The sequence below is a fragment of the Rhyacophila brunnea genome, unplaced genomic scaffold (genome assembly GCF_057557595.1).
Source record: "Rhyacophila brunnea isolate RB1 unplaced genomic scaffold, BYU_Rbru_1.0 scaffold_13, whole genome shotgun sequence".
In the NCBI taxonomy this organism is placed as follows: domain Eukaryota; kingdom Metazoa; phylum Arthropoda; class Insecta; order Trichoptera; family Rhyacophilidae; genus Rhyacophila; species Rhyacophila brunnea.
The window spans coordinates 6,123,982-6,142,927 of NW_028232785.1; the positions used below are offsets into that span (position 1 = coordinate 6,123,982).

Here is an 18,946-nt window from a genome sequence, read left to right on the forward strand (position 1 = left end):
GTATTCATGAAAAATATATAGTACAGGAACATTTTTCGTCTTGAATCATTTAAAATTATAGTATTTTGGTATATTTGGCGTAAAATTATAGTATTTTACATTTTTCGGGGAATTAAAATTATAGTATTGTACTATAATTATAGTACGATTGGCATCACTGGGTCGGGTACTTATGGGACTACTGGTAATATAAAATGCATCTCCTTTAGGGGAAGAATTTGTAGATAAACCTTGATATAATTGAAGTACCTATTATATGGAACGTTTATGTGTTTAGTTTGTTTTGCTTTTGGTAAGGTGGAAGGAGTTGTATTAAAACTATATTGTGTCACAAACAACTACATTTATTTACTAATTATTAATTCATTTAAACAATATCTACATTAGTCAGTAGATTTATTATTTAACAGTAGTGACCCGAGTTGGCGGGAGTCATTATACTTGTAAAACATGTCCGTTATGATTCAAATTAATCACCCAGCATTGCAAACGTACGCATAGTAAACATGCGATATTTATTATCTTGATTTTTCGACGAACAAAATGCATAAATTTTGTGGTTTTTTATTAATATTTTAGTGCAGGATAAATAATATACAGACATTGAATTGATTTATTTCAAGTGCAAGAGTAAAGGACTCTCCGACGAGTGAAAATGAGTGGCGGATTAAACATCCTGACTGACATCCTGAGATCCATGCCACTTACTGAGGTATCGCATGATTGACGAATTTGATACATGTTTGGACATTATGTTTATTATATTGATTCAAGGAGTAATGATTTATATGAAAATTGTCGAAGTCAAAAGGCACTTTTATCTATCGAGTTTTAAATATTACAATAGTATTTAAAAAAAAAACCAAAGAATAGCTACTTTTATTTCTTTAACATTTCAAAACAGTGTTCTTGTATTAGGTTATAAAAGAACATCTGAAAATTTGATAAATCTGCACACATGATTGTTTAAAAAACAAGTGTCTTCAAAATATACAATTTTATATTTCACTTGTAAAGCGTCTTAAAAAAGGATGTTATCACTAAATCTAGCCATATAACTATCCTTATTATTTTTCTACGAAATGAATCTTTTGGTGTGCTATAATTCTATCAGAACGTACACATGAATAATCGCATTTATCACATTTAAATGGCTTTTCACCGGAGTGAATCATTTTGTGAAATTTCATGTTACCAGAGGTTGTACATGAATAATCACATTTATCACACTTAAATGGTTTTTCATTAGAATGAGTCATTCTATGCGATTTAATGCCATCAGCTCGGGTACATGTAAAATCACATTGATCACATTTAAATGGTTTTTCACCGGAATGAGTCATTTTGTGTGCTTTCATGTTATTAGCTTGCACACAAGAGAACGAACATTCATTACAATTATATGGTTTTTCAACTGAATGAGTCATTTTGTGTCTTTTCATGTTACCAGGTCTAAAACAAGAATAATTACATTCTTCACACTTCAAAAGGTTTTCACCAGAATGATTCATTTTATGTATTTTTAGATCAACAGCCCGTTTACATGAAAAATCACATTGATCACATTTAAATGGTTTTTCACCAGTATGGGCCATTTTGTGACATTCTAAAACATTGGACCGAATACATGAGAAATTGCATTCGTCACATTTAAATGGTTTTTCATCAGTATGCGTCATTTTATGCAGTTTTAACGAACCAGTATGTTTACTGACAAAATTACATTCCTCGCATTTAAATCGTTTTTCAGCAGAATGAATCATTTTGTGTAATTTTAAATAACCAGATGTTCTACACGAGTACTCACATATGTCACATTTAAATGGCTTTTCACCGGTGTGGGTTAATTTATGCCTTTTCAACTGAGATGAATGTAAAGCTGAAAAATTACATTCATCACATTTAAACGGTTGTTCCCCAGTATGCTTGAGTTTGTGAAGTTTTAAAGCTTTGTCATAATAAGATGCATAATTACATTCTTCACATTTGAATGGCTTTTCGATAGAATGGATCATTGTATGTTTCTTTAATCTACTATGTATTAAAGTTGAATAATTACAGTGTACACATTTATATTTATTTTTATCAGTAAGAGGCTTTGTTGCCATTGCTTTTTTATGAGACGCTTTGTGAAGCTTTAGTAAGTCTAATGATGCAAAAAAAACAAAACAAATACAGCACACAAAATTTTTCACATAAAAAATATTTTTTTTAATCTTTAAAACAGCTACTAATAATTCGGGGGTTGTGAAACTAGATTGTATTCTATTTGTTTTACCAGTGTGATACAAGTCGTCCGTATGCGTTATACATACATTAAGTTCCCCAGTTTCAGTTTTAATGTCTTCCTTGTCTATCTTCATGCCACCATAAGGCATTTGTACATCTGACACCCTCCAAAACGATGTGAAACTCGCCTCATTGGCCGTGCCCGCAGGGATCAACTACACAATACAAACATAAAAATTAAATTAGACGTCTAACTCAAAATACTATATCGACTGTGGAAAGGCAAAAAGATTTAACTCTCACTTTTTGCAAAATAGGTTTTATTGAATAATAGCATTGCACACAACTAAATACACGTTCTGACTAAAGGATGTAAGCTGCAAAATGCCAAATTATTATCAAATTTTAGCTTTTAATTTTTAAAAAAGAAGGACGTTTGAAATTTGCGTCCAGGTAAAAGGATTTATCCCACATCAATGACATTATTAGTCATTCAAATAATCTTTTACGGAAAGGAAAAAGGCGTTATGCATCTTACGTTGCAAAAGTATGAAAATAATGGTAGTTTCACTAAACTCCGCCGGCCGACCGGGTAAGTTATGAACCAGACGGAAGACTTAAGCCACGTACATTTCTCGGTCGGTCGTTTGACAGTTAACATGGATTTCGAGTCTTTTCATAAAAAATCATTTACAGTTTAAACATTGAGTGAAAATGGCAACAGAACGAAGCAAAATGATTCTTGAAAAGTATAGTGTTAATATGGACGCAACAAATAATCCCGACAAAAACTTTTAGTGTTTAAAATTACATATATCACATACTAGAAGAGTTAATGTAAATTCTATCTATATCGGTATGAAACGGCCTGTTACAACTTATATTGTTTTTTAATTGTCGATTATCGATTCGATGATTTCATAATATCTGAGAAAAGTAATACAATATTATCTAATTCACTTAAAACACCGCCATGCGATTTATAGGTTTTGTGATGTGTCAAAAATACATCTCAATTGAAATTGTTTTCAATTTGCTCTAATTTACGATTAATATCATTGTAATAGACTAATATCATTATTGTGAACTGTTTTATGTTAATATATTATAGTAATAACATAAATCGCAAGTAAAATGTACGTGTTTAACTCCAAATATGTTAATACCTACCTACATTTTGTCAGGTAAAATGACTTCCACCTCATTTTTATTAGTTTTTCTTCAATAACTTCATTATTTAATTATAGATTGGGTAAACAAAACACCAAATTATTAATCATCATGGACTTCAAGTTTGTGTATATTTTACATTTAGACTTTGGCCCAAAATCATTATCAAAACGTTTTTTGTGCCTCCTGTAAAATTTAATTAGTGTGGATAAACTCCTTTTGCCTTTCCACAGTCGATATACTAAATAAATAACTCAAGTTTATCAAAAAAAAAAAGACGTTGGTTGGGCCAATTATAATCGCTTTCATCGCTCTTACCATAAATCCCATGCTATTGTCGCAAGGACAGGCGACCAGCAATTACGGGTCATCGACCGTGATTGAATGACACTTAGTTGCCTAAAGCTCCCCAAAACAAGGGGCGAGTTCTAGACTTGTTAAAGCTAGACGTAGATGTAATCACAAGTGAATACATCATGGCCGGGTCAACTTGATATAGTATGACTGTCGTCGAAGTGATAATTTGCGATAATTCTGAACACCTGGTAAGCCGTGACACCGGGTCTTGTGTTTCATCAACCTCATTTATCATATCATTCATCGAAAGTGTACCGTAGGTAAGCTAACAAACAAATACCGCGCGAGTGATAGTGCAACCAGACCATGAAGCCAGCCGCAACAGCAATAGGTTCAGTATCTGGCATCCAAACATAACTCCCACAGCATCCACATTCACAATCATTCTAATTAATTACAGTCCATTATAAAAAGCGCAACCAGACATAAATAAAGAAATAGTTTTCAACTAATTTTAAATGGGTTGAATAATAATGTCCCTATTGCTACTACTCCAGCAATAGATATACATTTGAATACATGTCAAGAACTGGAATTTCTTATGTTGTGCATTTTGGTTGTAATAGTAAAAATAAACATGGTCAAAAATAAAATAATGCTTCAAAGGTACCTGATTTTTTGGCAACGATTCTGAATATGAGCAGCCAGGCTTAGCGTCGTCATAATTAAATAGGAGTGTTCTTTCTTCCTCAAACTCGGTCTTAAAGCCAACTCGTTCAGAATTAATCTCAGAAGTTAAATTGACTAGATCTGTTACAGGGTTCTGAAAAAAAACAATATATTATCTACGAGTGGTGAAGAATGATACAACGATTTCACGGTCCTGCTGTGGACTGGTCCCACGTCACTCGATCAAGCGCTCATTATATTCAAATGTTGCCATAGAATTATAGGCATTTAACATCGGACAAGATTTTATTGGTACATGCCTACATTAACATGTCCCCATAGAGAGTTACTAAACGTAGTTTTATGTCAAAATCTCGTTTTTGCCTAATATTGGCCGAATGATGAGTCAACCATTCAGGAATAAATTCTATAAAATGTTACAAATATTTTACAAGGGCTGCGTCAACTATAGAAGGTTGGGAATTACTGTTCTAAATGGACATACAATATTATCTTAATAATTAAAACATCTACGTATATCCTATTTTGTAAGAACATCTAAGATATAACCTTACTAGCTAAAACGTGACATGAACCTGTAACCACTGAATTTACGCTAAAGTACTTTACCAATCAAGCTACGAGCATTTCATCAAATTACGATTAAATTAAATAGTAGTTTTTTAAAAGAAATGCTTATCAAATTGGGTTTTTTTGTGTTTTAAATCAAGGAATCAAATAAGTGGCACATGTATTATAAAGGGGCACCATGGGCGATTCGCAGGTGTATTGCATTTTTTCTGCACTTACTGTTTTTATACTAGTAAACAATACAATAATGGAAGCCCCTGGTGTTTAATTTTTTTTAATTGTATGTTAATACTTGACAATTCCATAAATCAAGATGTATTAAATTCAGAAACAAACTAACCATCAGTAGCCTGATGATGAAACCCTCCGCTACACTGAAGTACATTGGAACATGTTAATGTCTGAGAGCGATTGAAGACAAATATTAACATTTCAATGTACTTCCATGTAGCGGAGGTACTCAGCATTTACCCACTAACAAAATATTGTTTTCAAAATCGATTGTTTTACCCAGTCTCTCCAGAGGTTACCGACCACTGATATAGATAGTGTTTGTTACTTTTTAAAATTAAATTAAACCCTAAATCCAAGACATATTAAATAATAGTCAATAAATATTCTTTTATTTATTAAATATCTAAAATTATGCCATTTAAACCATACACAATTTTAAATATTATATAAATATAAGGATATTTTATATCGCCAATTTGTTTGGTCTAGTATTCACTTATTAACGTATAATAATTGTCTGACTAAGGTTAAAAATATATATTATTAATTTAAGGCATACATATTAGTAATAAAAAATATATATAAAAATATTTGTCGGAAGTTGGTTTCAATTTCAATTCAATTTTTATACATTAACTGCAGCCTTAGACCGCTCGGCCACCGTGCTCGTCGCGATATTGTGAAAAATTGTAATAAAATGAGTATCACAGTAATATTTTGCGTTACACTTGAATTTGGTGCACATAATTGTATTTTAATATCACGGCGAGCGGTAAAATATAAACATGTTAAAAAAATCGGCATCCCTTTGCGGACATGAAGATCTCTTCACGTAGTTTTGTTAGTCCGCTTTGTTTTTTGTATTAAATATTTTTTAATTGAATCCTTTGTTTTTAATAGTTCACTGTGCTCCCCTCTGGCATGGGCACTTTTATTAGTAAGTAGGTATATATGAACTCAGTCAAAGCACACTTAATCTTATAGCGACTGTTGTCTTGGGTATCTTCTCCTGGACATTCCCAGGTGTAAAAAACTGCTTATGCTTCCAAACCTAGGGCGTCGTGATGTTCTCGATTAAGACCGAGTGTTAAAGACCTAAAGACCTATTTAAAATCTTTTGTCGAATCGATTGCAACATATGCGTCAAAAAATATCGCCGCTATATGCTACAATATAATCTGACAATCAATGGAATTTGTAAGAATTTGTTCCAAATCTAGTCTCTGAGTCGTAATATTATCGTAATTTATTATACATCACGCGATACGTCTAAATGGGTAGTCAAATCCAATCGTTTAAGCTATAAATAAACCGAAATTCACTATAAGGCCCTCCTCCTACGGCGCAACTGAAATCTGACGGAACTGGTTGGTGATGGAACTCATAAACTAACCAATATGATCCTTCGCACACAGCGCTACTGAAACCCACTTGAAATAATAATCATATCGCACCCCCAGTAAGATACTGTCGTAAGTCTGAAATGGGCGTTTTCGAGTTATGGATGTGGTTGGATTCGTATTTTTTTTTGCTATTTTAATAAAATACTGTCGTTTGTCAAACTCAAATAGTGTCAGAGAGAAAGCACTTAATACAGTACATTACTTTCCGAAAACTGTTAAATCGATAATAAAATAGTGTTGTAACTAAGTTACGACAGTATTTTACAAGAAGCTTTCTAAAAAACTAAAACAATACTTTTCAAAAAAATACTGTTGTAACTCTGTTACTACAGGAAGATCTTGAGATACAGCGTAATTTTCTCACTAGTTGCATGGATATTATTGTTCCAAAGTATTCAAACAAAAAAACTGGAAGCAGTAGAGGCAACAGTTTTTATTATCAACTTCAATTAAATAGAAGTAGAATAAAAAAAAGTATGCAAAAAATACTTTATCAACACATATGGGGTGAGTGAAAGGTACTGCTTCACTGCGTGGAAAACAAGAGATCTCCTTTCCGGAATCCCAATTCCAGAACAAAGAGGTCACCATGGCAATCACAAAAAAAATTGATGACGATTTAAAAAATGATATAAGAGCTCACAATAAGTCTTTCCCAGTGATCGAGTAACATTATTCGCGTGCACAGACGTATAGTTTGTTTTTGGATGGTAAATTAACAATTGCTGAAAAATAAATGACAGCAAAATGCCATTTGGAAAAGAATACTATTATACGCATCCATATTAATGGCGAATTTAATATTAGCTTCTTTAAGCCTAAAAAAGATTTGTGCGTTGAATGCGACCTATACAATAATTCTTCACCAGAAGAAAAAAACAACTTCAAGAAAAGTATGATACACATCAACCTGGAAAAATAGAGGCAAAGGATGCAAAGGCCAAAGACGTAGCAGAATCCCGAACTAATGGCCAAAATAGCGTCATTAATGCTGTATATGATTTGCAGGCTGTTTTACCGCTTCGTTGCGGAAATGTGTCAACTTTCTATTATAAACGAAAGTTGGCCATGTACAATCAAAGAGTCTATAATATCACTGAAAATATTTCAAACTGATACACGTGGGACAAGAGTCAAGTTGCATGAGGATCCAATGAAATTGGTAGCTGTGTACTCGATTACGTGAAAAATATCACCCACATTGAGCATTTTATTTTTTACAGAGACAATTGTGCCAGGCAGAATAAAAATAAATACATTGCTGCAATGTATTTATATGCTATCGGGAATTAACAAAAAAATAAAACGATCTCTCATAAGTTTTTGGTCACCGGGCATACCCTAAATGAAGGCGATATTGTCCATTCTACAATTGAGCAGCAGAAGACTAGGGCTCTAAAAAGAGGACCAATATTTGTGCCCAGCCAAATGATTACCATTGTACAAACAAGTAAGAAAACAGGACAACCATACATTGTTAAACCCATGGCGACAAATAATTTTCACAACATGAAAAAACTAGCAGATAAAATTGGTAAAAATTACAACACGAATAAAAATGGAGAAAAAGTTTTGTGGCAGAAGATTAAAGTTATAAAAGTAGACATAGACTAGCCATACATTATTTTTTTTAAAACTAGTTATCATGAAGAATGTAGGAAATTGAATGTTCGTCAACGGCAAATAGGTAAACCGTTACCAATGGATGGTCTCAATTTATCCAAAGCATATCAAGAGCGGCCAAAAATAATGACAATTCAAAAGAAGGATTTGCTTTCTCTCTGCACTGCTACACATCGTGAATTTTATTATGATTTTTTGGCTTCTCTTCCAAGTGATGTTTAAATATTAAAAATCGTACCTAAAATTTTTATTTGCATATTAAATAAAATAATTAAGTATTTTTTTTTGTTGTTTTGAACTAATAATTGTATTTTTCTTGTTTTTTTAATAAATCTTTAAAGATTATACCATAACTTAATATTTTGAAAACCTTCCTTTACAGTGCCCAACAAATTAGTCGAAATTATTAGAGTGATGGTAGGGAAATTTACATAGAAAGTATTGAGTTGATTCAAATTTTACCATGAAATTTTCAAATATCCTAATAAAATACTATCGTAACTCAAAAATATTCAAATATCTCAATTTGTATATGTTTTATAGAAAAATGGTGAATACAGTTGAAAATAGATCATGTTTTTCCATAAAAATGAGTAATAATTTTTACATTCAGACTTTTCCTGTATTTACAAAGAATATTTGAAACTTCAAATGGCTCTCCTGCAAAATGCCATTTTTGGATTACTACAGTATTTTACTGGGGGTGCGATATAACCTCAAACTGTCAAACTGGACCATCAGCTGTTTTGTGCAAAAACTGACAACACGCACGCTGCTGCGTTTAGTCGAATACAATTATTAGGTTATTTCAATATTGCTTATCTTGTACTTTTGACGTCTTGGGTTGTTATGGTTTTTATAGCATGACGCTTGTTACGTAGTGCTACTAATTATGGTAAGAACATATGATTTTTCATCGTATCTACTGAAACTTGAGACCGCGCGACTGGGGTCTAGGACGATTTGGCACCGCGAACTGGCCTCCGCCGATTGGCCTCCGGTAATTGGCCGCCGGTACAATCGGACGCCGGCCCAATTGGACGCCGACCCAATTCGACGCCGACCCAACTGGCCTCCGGGAGATTGGACGCCGCATAGTTGAATTAAATGCGCAAAGGAATAGACGTACGTTACGATTTGTCGGAGTAAATAAGCAAGTCAGTTTAATATGCTTCTATCTTCTCAGTAGTCGTACTTTATACATTTTGCGCTTGACACATTTTTAATATAGATTGAGAAAAATTATTATGCCTTATGATGTTTATTAAAAGAAAATAATTCTTCCCTCGCTAAAACTTAAGGATGTGCATAATCAATTAATTTATTGTCTATACATGGGTACTTATTTATATTTACAACAAATATTAAAAATAATGTTAGATGTTAGAATGAAAATTACATTATATTTCAGCGTTTTATCGACTAAATATTATAATAAAGCTTAAATATGTATATTATTATGCATAAATGCGTATTTTAAGATAGTATGAAATTACAAACAAAATATTAAGTAAGTTATCTGCTAAGTATAAATGTTTTAGTAGTTTGATTGATAAACTACTTAGATACTGGGTGCCGGACGAAATCTCGAAGGCCGAAATCCCGAAAGCCTAAATCCCGAAAGCCGAAATCCCGAATATCGAAATCCCGAACGCTGAAATCCCGAATGGCCGGAATCCCGAAGGCCGAAATCCCGAAAAATAAAAAAAAATACAAACATCAATAATTGCACAATTTTTGCAAGAGACACAAAAACCCATTTTTTGTGGAAATATAAAAAAATGTAAAATACAAACATCAACAATTGCGCAATCGTGGATTGCGCAATTTTTGTAAGATGCACAAAATCCATTCGTTCTACAAAATGGTCTCTCCTGAAAAAAATTGCGCAATCAGAAAAACCCATTTTCCGAAAAAATGGGATTTGTCTCTCTTACAAAAATTGCGCTCACGATTGCGCAATTATTGATGTTTGTATTTTACATTTTTTATATTTCCACAAAAAATGGGTTTTTGTCTCTCTTGCAAAAATTGCGCAATTATTGATGTTTGTATTTTTTCATTTTTCGGGATTTCGACCATTCGGGATTTCAGCATTCGGGATTTCGGCCTTCAGGATTTCGTCCGGCACCCAGTACCTAAGTAGTTTATCAATCAAACTACTGAAACATTTATACTTAGCAGATAACTTACTTAATATTTTGTTTGTAATTTCATACTATCTTAAAATACGCATTTATGCATAATAATATACATATTTAAGCTTTATTATAATATTAAGTCGATAAAACGCTGAAATATAATGTAATTTTCATTCTAACATCTAACATTATTTTAAATATTTGTTGTAAATATAAATAAGTACCCATGTATAGACAATAAATTAATTGATTATGCACATCTTTAAGTTTTAGCGAGGGAAGAATTATTTTCTTTTAATAAACATCATCAGGCATAATAATTTTTCTCAATCTATATTAAAAATGTGTCAAGCGCGAAATGTATAAGGTACACCTACTGAGAAGATAGAAGCATATTAAACTGACTTGCTTATTTACTCCAACAAATCGTAACGTACGTCTATTCCTTTGCGCATTTAATTCAACTGTGCGGCGTCCAATCTCCCGGAGGCCAGTTGGGTCGGCGTCGAATTGGGTCGGCGCCCAATTGGGCCGGCGTCCGATTGTACCGGCGGCCAATTACCGGAGGCCAATCGGCGGAGGCCAGTTCGCGGTGCCAAATCGTCCCATTCCCCGCGACTGGCATGTCGCGTCTCATCGCGACCGTTTTGAAAATGAGAGTATCCATTCTCGCCGTCAGCGAGCCGCCATTAAAATACATTAAGTAGATACTGTTTGGAATTTTGGTTTAGTTCTGTTGGATTTTAGTTGCTCTGTGGGATAACGGCCTAAGTAAAGATATATCGAAAACTAACCTCAAAAGTGCTATAATCATCTTCAAATATCTCTTTTTTTATATAAGGGCTGGCGTTCGAGCTGATTGGGTGCAATAGTGGTACATCGAACCAGTGCTGTTCTTCTGCGGCAGATGTGCACTCATCCGGATCGCGTTTTACATCCATTTTACGTATTTAAAACAAAAATATGTCACGTCAGATCGACACGTCAATATGGAATGTCAATAGTAACCATAGACTAAAAGACTGTAAGGACCAAATACACTCTATGACGATCGGGCACATATATGTCAAAAGTGTTTTAGTGTCTATGAACATATCTATGTCATTCCGTTTTCACATAGAATATATTTCAAAAAAATCTATGATGAGGGGTGGGCATAGATTCTATGACACCCGTATGTGCCAATCCGTTAACACACGATGCCGTAAAATCTATTGTGTCACATATTATTTGCCACTGATAAATACTACCAACATGACATTTGACAGACGGTTGGTACGTCTTCGAAAAATATATTAAGCTATGAGTAGGTAGGTACCTATTCGCGAACGTCAATCTGTCAAATGAAAATCGAAATATGACCGAAATACATCAGTTGCATAACAGTTGGCTTGCTAGGTTGTAGGTAGTGAGATTTGATGCTACCTAAGTATACTTATTAACTATTTTGTTCTTGTCTACATCGTATTATAATGCCGGAGAATGTAGGAAACCCATGGATGCTACCGTAATTTAATAAGAAAATAAGAAGTTATCATGTACTTATCTATGCTTGTAGTGTGACTATTTCGATGGGTGATTATTAAACGTTGAGCCCTTTATAAAAACCCGTATGCGAAAAATAACGGCCGGTGAGCGATGATTGGCAATAACATTGCGTTCCAAACCCTGAACTATTTCGACCCAAGCAGCATTTATTTTAACTCTGTTTTCATAGTCGGATTGTGCGCAATCCCACAATCGTGGACTAGTTTCCAAGAATATAATTAAATTAATAACAGCTTCATCCGTCGATTCCACCCCAATTTTGCGAACTCTTATCAGTTTTTTCATTTCATTACTGTTTATATAACAATAATTACCGTGTACCTATGTCAACTGTCAAGATGGCGTTCGAAATATGACAGAAAAAACACTCCCCGCGCGATATATGACCCATAAACAATAATATATTATGACAACATGTTTGGCATCGACGTCACAGGCAAGAACGAGTGTCACACAAAATTATCGAGGAGTTCATACCTAGCCGAAAAACTATGACATTGAAGGCTGTCATAGTTCGTTTGACATATATATGACAGTCTGATAACGTCTTTACAGTCTGTGACACAGGACGACAACATTAAGAAACGGGTTTTTAAACGGGTTCGAGAGATGCTTTGAAATTAGGTGTTATATTATTGTCAATCTCTGTACCTAAGTAGGGATTATCTGTCACCTCTTACTCCTGACATTCCCAAAGAGGACAATAGCGAGAGCGGCGTAGTTGCACCGTATTGTCAACGTGGTTGGAAAATACATAATGCGTGGTGAACGTACGAATTTCAGCGGCTCGGCGAGTAAAATATCAAACATGTTTGAAATCCAACGAGCCTGGTCTGCGGATTAAAAAGTCCGCAGACCTGGGGTGCTCCACGCGAAAAAAAAGTCCGAAGACTGTAAATCGTCTGACTTGCGTGCCAATGGAGCGCCGGCATTTGATATTTTACTCGCCGAGCCGCTGAAATTCGTACGTTCACCACGCTTTACCGTCACATTATTTATATATATGCCGACGGACGACAGCGCCATCATTATTTTACTGTCATTCAAAGTGTTCGGACATCTCACATCGATAACAACAATGGTAGATCTACGAGTGCATTCGAAAAGTTTCTTGGAAGATTTTATTAGTTGTTTTAAAGACAACCCATCGTTGTGGAAGACGACCAGCCCACTATACAAGAATCGTGATGCCAAGTCCTTGGCGTATGCGGAACTTTTGGAGATTTTAATCAAGGTGGAGCCGCAGGCAAGGGTCGACGATGTTAAAAAGAAAATACAGACATTGAGGTCGGGTTACAGAAAGGAGAGAAATAAAGTAAGGACATCATATCGAAGCGGAGCCGGCACAGACGCAGTTTATCTACCCAAACTGTGGTACTATAAAAATTTGGAGTTCTTGAACGACCAAATGGAAGGTACGTAGGAATGCTTTAAAGCTATTTATTATACACGTGCAGATTATGAAATTGTCGTACCTAGCTCTGAAAGTGACATCGCATTAGATTAGCTACTATTAAGCAATTAAAACATACAGCTATGAATCATTTCTAGTCACAATAAAATTTCTTATTCTTTGCCGAGGTAGGTAATAAATAATAATAATATATAGGTACGAGGGAATGCTTTAAAGCTATTTATTATACACGTGCAGACTATGACATTGTCGTATCTCTGAAAGTGACATCGCATTAGATTAGCTACTATTAAGCAATTAAAACATACAGCTATGAATCATTTCTAGTCACAATAAAATTTCTTATTCTTTGCCGAGGTAGGTAATAAATAATAATAATATATAGGTACGAGGGAATGCTTTAAAGCTATTTATTATACACGTGCAGACTATGACATTGTCGTATCTCTGAAAGTGACATCGCATTAGATTAGCTACTATTAAGCAATTAAAACATACAGCTATGAATCATTTCTAGTCACAATAAAATTATTTATTCTTTGCTGAGGTAGGTAAGAAATAATAATATATAGGTACGATCATGGCGGTGGAAGCGCGGCTTATTGAGTCGTGGTCGGGTCCCAGGTTCAAATCCTGGGTCTGACAAGTACACATTGAATTTCAATTTGTGTATGAGTCAGAGTATGGACCTAATATGTTGAGCAAGTGGCTGACATCCATTTCTCGTAAAAACAAAATCTGTCAATACAAACCTCCACTCCGTGGAGGTCCATATTATGATCGGACATGGTCGAAAGAAGAAGAAAAGAAATGATCATAAAATCAAAAATCGCTCGAGTTAGGTTCCTTCAGAGACAATCAATAAATCGTCAATCATCAATCAAAATTAATGGTACAGTTTGGTTATGAGGAATACAGCGGAAAACACATTTTGAAAATACCCGATATACTGGATTACACCAATTATACCAATATCAATATTAACCGTATGAAGGAATGGGTACTTAGGGGAGAGATAATAAAAAACAAGTTTGAGTATTATGTTGTATTTTAACAATGTACATTTTGTTTTACAGAATCGAGCTCAATATCCAGCATGGTGGACGATTTGGAAAACATGTCTCCTGATGAGAGTTACTCCAACTCGTTAAACAACGAAGATTGTATTGAGGTAAAACATTTTAACTAAATTGTTACATTGGTTTAATTTATCTATTGCTTATCATACTTTCTTGCCATGTGACAGCCCCGGTAGTATTAAAATATTTTTCGAAATCTCCTCGCGCTTTCTTAGCATTGGCAGTCGAGTTCCGATTAGTCGTTGCTTCCAAAGGCGCTAAGGTGTCCTGTGACCTCAGTCCGAGCTCTATTAAACCTGTCTCAGAATTTTCCCTATCAAGGTCATGAGAAGGAGTATAAGTATGTGTTGATTTGCGACGAAGAAAGTTGTGCAGCACACAGCAAGTTAATACAACTGTATTGATATTTTCAATTTTCATGTTTATTGGAGCTTGAAAAATGCGGAATCTAGCAGCTAAAATGCCAAAAACATTTTCTATAATTCGCCTGGCTCTGCATGTCCGATAATTATATATTCTTTTACTGTGAGTTAATTGCCTTTGTGAATACGGCTTTATGAAATCGTTACGTAATGCAAAGGCTTCATCGCCAATATAAACAAATGGCAGTGCATCAGAATTAGCAGTAGGTTTTTTTGGTGCAGGTATTTTTAATCTGCCTTCGTCTAAACGTTTGAAAAAATCAGATTTTCTCAGTACGCCTCCATCAGAAATACGTCCATTTGTTCCAACATCAACATAAATAAATTCATAATTAGCATTTGCAATCGCCATCAAAACAATGCTGTGGAAATGTTTGTAATTATAAAAGTGGGAGCCGGCGCCTGCAGGTGGCACGATTGCAATGTGTTTCCCATCAACTGCGCCCAGGCAATTTGGAAATTGCCATTTACTATTAAATTCTTCTGCAATCGTCTCCATTTCTTCGTGCGTATCAGGGAACTGCAACAAAAAATAATCAACATTTTATTTACAGATAGAATATTCGCCTTCAACATCCACGTTGTCGACTACTCCAAGGTCGAATCTCAATAGAGCACCAGAACCCCCATCGTTCAAACGAAAAAAATCGAATGATAGCGCCAACAAAGTGTTAGAATTAATCACCGACAAACTAAGCAAGACTGAAGATGAATTTGATGTTTTTGGCAAAATGATGGCCATGAAACTACGATCGATGTCACAGGGACAAAGATTGCTGGCCGAGAAGCTGATGCATGAAGTTGCCTTTATGGGACAAAGTGACAAAATAACGCCAGCAACTACTGTTCATACTCAACCAGTTTATCGTATATTAAGCAAAAATGTACAAAAGCCGGTATAATAAATTAATGTTTTTTGTATGAATAAATATCTTGTAAAAATATTTGTTTTTTTGTTTGTTTTTATGCCTATAAACCTTAGCTTAAGCGATACAACAAATGGTAAGTATTTGAGCTATGTTAGCAAACCTATATTATTATGTGGCCTCATTTAGAAATCAAATTCCATGCTTGCTTTTCGAAGAATATGACTAGTATTACAATACATTCAACAGGAATAATTAAGCAGCTTGCTTACAGCCTATATGGAGAGTCCTGGCTAGGTACAGCATTCTAATGGTCTATTGAATATTTAGCATGTCAACGATGGCCTTATTTGTGACTATATATATACCTATCTCAAATGCATCTTGTCTGCCATTCTTATGATGTTGCCGTCTATGATTTATATAGGTAAAACAATCCACTAAACGTTCACTTTATAAGACCAACCAATGTCTACTTGTTAATGATATATTTGTAAATTTGCCCAACTTTATTAGATGACGTATAATATAATACACACCTTGAAATATTCTCCTTTCAAAACGTCAATGATGACTTGGCAAGTTTCGGGAATTATCTTGCCCAGAGTTTGTCTTCCAATCGCAGTTCTATAATGCAAGTCAGTGAATGTTCCGCCGGCAGCCAAAAATCGCAGGGTTGCACATAATCTATCATGAGGAGAAATAGCTTCCCTCATCATAGTATTTTTTTTTTTAATAAATGGGGAGACCAAATTATACAGTTCTGTGTATACATCCTCCGACATTCGCAAATAATTGCGGAAATCGCTCGGTTGCAAACGCAATTCTCGTATTAAATTTGTGTGGGATAATGTCGTTCGTTTCCTTATCCAATGTTTCACCCAGTATTTGTGTACCCTTTGCTTCGTTATTACATTATCTGCCACCCAATAACCCAAAAAACATAAAACGTCGGTATCATTTAACGCCATCACGATTTAACTGTCAGATATACGTATATTATCTATGCTGTCAAAGTCGACTGTTTTACTCGTCAAATTAATTATATACTCGTTTCGTTGAACGTCTGTTGGCCAGTAGCAGAACGTAGAAAAATCTGAAGACTTATTGTCGTCGGACTTTTGGCTCGCCAATGGAGCGCTGGCATAAGGAAAAGGTATCGACATCAAATGATATTTCGATATTGTCAAAACTAACGACACCAGTAAGTATGTATCTAACGTATCAATACTTTTACGTCCCTAATTGCATTGAACATTCCGACCTCATCTTGTTTCCTTCTGTTTTTTTCTATTGTTAGGTACCGTTCCGCCACTCGCACGATGCAAACATTTTATTCTCGTTCGATAGAAGTATAATTTAAACACATTGGTCAGTGTTAATAATTTTATTTTAATATAATAGTAATTACTGTTTGCATAACTGCTCTTATATCAATACTTAAAGCGATTGACATTCTTGCATAACCTAAAAATTGTGACACTTATCTTGTGTAGTATTTCAGTTTTCGGTAATCGGATTATTGAAAAATTGGACATTAAAAGTGAACCGCTGGACGTTGAATCAGATGGTGAAACACAACGCAGTGTTATAGTGATACCTACACGTTTCTACGTGTATGGAAGACCCCTTTAGGGTAAAGTACGAGCGAAGCTATGGCTGCCATATTCATGTTTCTTATAGTCCGCTAAGCCAAATATCCGTCTATCGCCGCTCGATGAATACAATGCTCTGTATTTATTAACTAAAAATGTTCAAATTACCAGATGGGCGAGATAAAGATTGGTCACGCAGGATTAATATTTATAGTCGTAATTTGAATATTTCAAAAACCATACCTAATATTGTGCCTTTTGAGCCCAATTCCCCGAATTCATATAACACGGCTACCTGGCTGAAATTATAGCCAAAAAAACCCATGGCGGGTAAAAGACGAAGGTGTCTGCCGCAGGCGAGAGTGATAGAGGGGTTAGCGTTCAGGGGTGGATTGAGAGGGACAGCGATAAGGTTGAAAAGGGGACAACGCCGGTGGTGCGAGGGGCCAGGTCAGTAAGCCAAAGGCTTTCGATCCGTGATGGACACGGTGTCCCCGCGCACCACTCCTAGTGTTATAATTTTCGCTGAATTGTAAAATAATTTCAGAGTTCGCGTGCTACGTACGTTGTATGTAGAATTCGCTAGTGTTACGAACCAAGTGATTCATAGATCCTTAAATTTTAATTTCCGCAGCCCACAGCGCCCATCATTAACAAATTTAGGGCTGTTGCAAAATTAGGGCTGTTGCAAAATTATTCATGTGTATTGATAATTTGTATCTGTGTGTATAGCGAGTAACCTTTTTTGGGAACCTAAACTGTTAAAAATAAAACTTTCTGCTAAGATTTGTGCTATGAACAACGTGTGTTTCATTTTGAATGTCCACCATCATCAACTGTCAATCCTGCATCTTTACCCAACTGTCAAGACCTAACCTTACACTGAGCGTGCTCTACCACCACCAAACCCAGCTTCGATTGACTGCCCTGAACAATTAACATCATTGAGCTAGTCGAAGGGTGGAAGCTGGTCGTGTGACTCACTCGTATCGACCTACGGCGCGCTATCAAGGGTGTCATTAACGTCAGGTCGACCGGAGAGTTGAGCGCGGAGGTCGGAACGGGCTGAGCGGCCCCGACTCCCTTCACTACCCGGACTTCCGGGGTGTCAATAGAATATAAAATTATACCAAATATCCACCAGCTTAGCCCGAAAGGTCCTTCATTATCAGAACTTGTTAAAGATACCACAATTAAGGTTATTTTGATAATGTTGCATTAGAAAATGTTTTTTACACTCATTCTCTGTCTTCGAAACGTTCTATTAAAACTGTAAACCTACTTACCTATTTGTTTGTTTGTAGGTTGATATCAAACTTGACATCGATGGAAACTGTCTTCTGATTGAAGGCTTCGGCATTTGCTCCATTGGGCCGATGTCTAATAATGATTCACATGTGGGTACCTGACTAATAATTAATTACATTGTAAAACTAGGCGGCGGTTATACAGAGGCCGGCATTTTCAAAGAAATATGTTTTCGCGTAGTAAATTCAGTTCACTGACATTAACCGTCAATGACATTTAGCTACCTACTTTACGAGCTGCTTGGACGAACTGCTCACTGTCATCATCGAACAGGCTTACAAGCACATTGTAAACAATTTACCGAGAAAAGTTGAAAGCCGGTCAACTTTACACGCTATACGCCGGCGTGGAAGCCAA

At 35.2% G+C, this 18,946-nt stretch overlaps 1 protein-coding gene and 1 long non-coding RNA gene across 2 annotated transcripts in view; one reads left to right on the top strand and one right to left on the bottom strand.

The window, feature by feature from the left end:
* The window catches only part of LOC147076245 (RNA polymerase-associated protein CTR9 homolog), a 578,712-nt gene that overhangs the window by 515,173 nt on the left and 44,593 nt on the right, over positions 1-18,946 (top strand). The window lies entirely within an intron of this gene.
* Positions 328-11,387, bottom strand: LOC147076270 (uncharacterized). The gene is made up of 3 exons (XR_015069577.1): positions 11,152-11,387; positions 4,367-4,519; positions 328-2,444 (listed from the first exon to the last, which is right to left on the bottom strand). It is a non-coding gene; the product is annotated as an uncharacterized LOC147076270 (long non-coding RNA).